Source organism: Lolium perenne, chromosome 4, assembly GCF_019359855.2.
Source record: "Lolium perenne isolate Kyuss_39 chromosome 4, Kyuss_2.0, whole genome shotgun sequence".
NCBI lineage: Eukaryota > Viridiplantae > Streptophyta > Magnoliopsida > Poales > Poaceae > Lolium > Lolium perenne.
In genome coordinates this window covers 106,641,927-106,647,110 of record NC_067247.2, presented here as the reverse complement: position 1 = coordinate 106,647,110, position 5,184 = coordinate 106,641,927, and positions in this window count along the sequence as shown.

The window sequence follows — 5,184 nt, the reverse complement described above, 5'->3', positions numbered from 1 at the left end:
ATTTCAGGGGTCTACACCACATGAACATGGGCATTCACACATGCAAAACCCTAAACCCATGGCTTGGAGTGGGTGGGATGACATGGTGCACCAGTGCCCACCACATGGGGTCACCCAAGGGTTGTGGGCCCACTTTGTGGCCTGGGTAGAGCCGTTTTGCACGTAAACCATGTGTGCGGGCTCCCGTGAGGTAGCTAGGCAAGGAGCACATGATTTCTTCCATGGATGGTGATGTAAGTGGTGTTTGCATGGCATGGTGAAGCAGATCCCAAAAGATGGGACCACGATGCACACGCGTCGTCAGACGATCCACTGTTTTCACACCTTTTTCTGACGAGAACCCTACATTTCAGGGGTCTACACCATATGAACATGGGCATTCACACATGCGAAACCCTAAACCCATGGCTTGGAGTGGGTGGGATGACATGGTGCACCAGTGCCCACAACATGGGGTCACCCAAGGGTTGTGGGCCCACTTTGTGGCCTGGGTAGAGCCGTTTTGCACGTAAACCATGTGTGCGGGCTCCCGTGAGGTAGCTAGGCAAGGAGCACATGATTTCTTCCATGGATGGTGATGTAAGTGGTGTTTGCATGGCATGGTGAAGCAGATCCCAAAAGATGGGACCACTATGCACACGCGCCGTCAGACGATCCACTGTTTTGACACCTTTTTCTGACGAGAACCCTATATTTCAGGGGTCTACACCACATGAACATGGGCATTCACACATGCACAACCCTAAGCCCATGGCTTGGAGTGGGTGGGATGACATGGTGCACCAGTGCCCACAACATGGGGTCACCCAAGGGTTGTGGGCCCACTTTGTGGCCTGGGTAGAGCCGTTTTGCACGTAAACCATGTGTGCGGGCTCCCGTGAGGTAGCTAGGCAAGGAGCACATGATTTCTTCCATGGATGGTGATGTAAGTGGTGTTTTCATGGCATGGTGAAGCAGATCCCAAAAGATGGGACCACTATGCACACGCGCCGTTAGACCATCCACTGTTTTCACACCTTTATCTGACGAGGACCCTATATTTCAGGGGTCTACACCACATGAACATGGGCATTCACACATGCACAACCCTAAACCCATGGCTTGGAGTGGGTGGGATGACATGGTGCACCAGTGCCCACAACATGGGGTCACCGAAGGGTTGTGGGCCCACTTTGTGGCCTGGGTAGAGCCGTTTTGCACGTAAACCATGTGTGCGGGCTCCCGTGAGGTAGCTAGGCAAGGAGCACATGATTTCTTCCATGGATGGTGATGTAAGTGGTGTTTGCATGGCATGGTGAAGCAGATCCCAAAAGATGGGACCACTATGCACACGCGTCGTCAGACGATCCACTGTTTTCACACCTTTTTCTGACGAGAACCCTACATTTCAGGGGTCTACACCACATGAACATGGGCATTCACACATGCGAAACCCTAAACCCATGGCTTGGAGTGGGTGGGATGACATGGTGCACCAGTGCCCACAACATGGGGTCACCCAAGGGTTGTGGGCCCACTTTGTGGCCTGGGTAGAGCCGTTTTGCACGTAAACCATGTGTGCGGGCTCCCGTGAGGTAGCTAGGCAAGGAGCACATGATTTATTCCATGGATGGTGATGTAAGTGGTGTTTGCATGGCATGGTGAAGCAGATCCCAAAAGATGGGACCACTATGCACACGCGCCGCCGCACGATCCACTGTTTTGACACCTTTTTCTGACGAGAACCCTATATTTCAGGGGTCTACACCACATGAACATGGGCATTCACACATGCACAACCCTAAGCCCATGGCTTGGAGTGGGTGGGATGACATGGTGCACCAGTGCCCACAACATGGGGTCACCCAAGGGTTGTGGGCCCACTTTGTGGCCTGGGTAGAGCCGTTTTGCACGTAAACCATGTGTGCGGGCTCCTGTGAGGTAGCTAGGCAAGGAGCACATGATTTCTTCCATGGATGGTGATGTAAGTGGTGTTTTCATGGCATGGTGAAGCAGATCCCAAAAGATGGGACCACTATGCACACGCGTCGTTAGACCATCCACTGTTTTCACACCTTTATCTGACGAGGACCCTATATTTCAGGGGTCTACACCACATGAACATGGACATTCACACATGCAAAACCCTAAAACCATGGCTTGGAGTGGGTGGGATGACATGGTGCACCAGTGCCCACAACATGGGGTCACCCAAGGGTTGTGGGCCCACTTTGTGGCCTGGGTAGAGCCGTTTTGCACGTAAACCATGTGTGCGGGCTCCTGTGAGGTAGCTAGGCAAGGAGCACATGATTTCTTCCATGGATGGTGATGTAAGTGGTGTTTTCATGGCATGGTGAAGCAGATCCCAAAAGATGGGACCACTATGCACACGCTCGTTAGACCATCCACTGTTTTCACACCTTTATCTGACGAGGACCCTATATTTCAGGGGTCTACACCACATGAACATGGGCATTCACACATGCAAAACCCTAAACCCATGGCTTGGAGTGGGTGGGATGACATGGTGCACCAGTGCCCACAACATGGGGTCACCCAAGGGTTGTGGGCCCACTTTGTGGCCTGGGTAGAGCCGTTTTGCACGTAAACCATGTGTGCGGGCTCCCGTGAGGTAGCTAGGCAAGGAGCACATGATTTCTTCCATGGATGGTGATGTAAGTGGTGTTTGCATGGCATGGTGAAGCAGATCCCAAAAGATGGGACCACTATGCACACGCGTCGTCAGACGATCCACTGTTTTCACACCTTTTTCTGACGAGAACCCTACATTTCAGGGGTCTACACCACATGAACATGGGCATTCACACATGCGAAACCCTAAACCCATGGCTTGGAGTGGGTGGGATGACATGGTGCACCAGTGCCCACAACATGGGGTCACCCAAGGGTTGTGGGCCCACTTTGTGGCCTGGGTAGAGCCGTTTTGCACGTAAACCATGTGTGCGGGCTCCCGTGAGGTAGCTAGGCAAGGAGCACATGATTTATTCCATGGATGGTGATGTAAGTGGTGTTTGCATGGCATGGTGAAGCAGATCCCAAAAGATGGGACCACTATGCACACGCGCCGTCGGACGATCCTTTGTTTTGACACCTTTTCTGACGAGAACCCTATATTTCAGGGGTCTACACCACATGAACATGGGCATTCACACATGCACAACCCTAAGCCCATGGCTTGGAGTGGGTGGGATGACATGGTGCACCAGTGCCCACAACATGGGGTCACCCAAGGGTTGTGGGCCCACTTTGTGGCCTGGGTAGAGCCGTTTTGCACGTAAACCATGTGTGCGGGCTCCTGTGAGGTAGCTAGGCAAGGAGCACATGATTTCTTCCATGGATGGTGATGTAAGTGGTGTTTTCATGGCATGGTGAAGCAGATCCCAAAAGATGGGACCACTATGCACACGCGCCGTTAGACCATCCACTGTTTTCACACCTTTATCTGACGAGGACCCTATATTTCAGGGGTCTACACCACATGAACATGGGCATTCACACATGCACAACCCTAAACCCATGGCTTGGAGTGGGTGGGATGACATGGTGCACCAGTGCCCACAACATGGGGTCACCGAAGGGTTGTGGGCCCACTTTGTGGCCTGGGTAGAGCCGTTTTGCACGTAAACCATGTGTGCGGGCTCCCGTGAGGTAGCTAGGCAAGGAGCACATGATTTCTTCCATGGATGGTGATGTAAGTGGTGTTTGCATGGCATGGTGAAGCAGATCCCAAAAGATGGGACCACTATGCACACGCGTCGTCAGACGATCCACTGTTTTCACACCTTTTTCTGACGAGAACCCTACATTTCAGGGGTCTACACCACATGAACATGGGCATTCACACATGCGAAACCCTAAACCCATGGCTTGGAGTGGGTGGGATGACATGGTGCACCAGTGCCCACAACATGGGGTCACCCAAGGGTTGTGGGCCCACTTTGTGGCCTGGGTAGAGCCGTTTTGCACGTAAACCATGTGTGCGGGCTCCCGTGAGGTAGCTAGGCAAGGAGCACATGATTTATTCCATGGATGGTGATGTAAGTGGTGTTTGCATGGCATGGTGAAGCAGATCCCAAAAGATGGGACCACTATGCACACGCGCCGTCAGACGATCCACTGTTTTGACACCTTTTTCTGACGAGAACCCTATATTTCAGGGGTCTACACCACATGAACATGGGCATTCACACATGCACAACCCTAAGCCCATGGCTTGGAGTGGGTGGGATGACATGGTGCACCAGTGCCCACAACATGGGGTCACCCAAGGGTTGTGGGCCCACTTTGTGGCACAGGTAGAGCCGTTTTGCACGTAAACCATGTGTGCGGGCTCCCGTGAGGTAGCTAGGCAAGGAGCACATGATTTCTTCCATGGATGGTGATGTAAGTGGTGTTTTCATGGCATGGTGAAGCAGATCCCAAAAGATGGGACCACTATGCACACGCGTCGTTAGACCATCCACTGTTTTCACACCTTTATCTGACGAGGACCCTATATTTCAGGGGTCTACACCACATGAACATGGGCATTCACACATGCAAAACCCTAAAACCATGGCTTGGAGTGGGTGGGATGACATGGTGCACCAGTGCCCACAACATGGGGTCACCCAAGGGTTGTGGGCCCACTTTGTGGCCTGGGTAGAGCCGTTTTGCACGTAAACCATGTGTGCGGGCTCCTGTGAGGTAGCTAGGCAAGGAGCACATGATTTCTTCCATGGATGGTGATGTAAGTGGTGTTTTCATGGCATGGTGAAGCAGATCCCAAAAGATGGGACCACTATGCACACGCGCCGTTAGACCATCCACTGTTTTCACACCTTTATCTGACGAGGACCCTATATTTCAGGGGTCTACACCACATGAACATGGGCATTCACACATGCAAAACCCTAAACCCATGGCTTGGAGTGGGTGGGATGACATGGTGCACCAGTGCCCACAACATGGGGTCACCCAAGGGTTGTGGGCCCACTTTGTGGCCTGGGTAGAGCCGTTTTGCACGTAAACCATGTGTGCGGGCTCCCGTGAGGTAGCTAGGCAAGGAGCACATGATTTCTTCCATGGATGGTGATGTAAGTGGTGTTTGCATGGCATGGTGAAGCAGATCCCAAAAGATGGGACCACTATGCACACGCGTCGTCAGACGATCCACTGTTTTCACACCTTTTTCTGACGAGAACC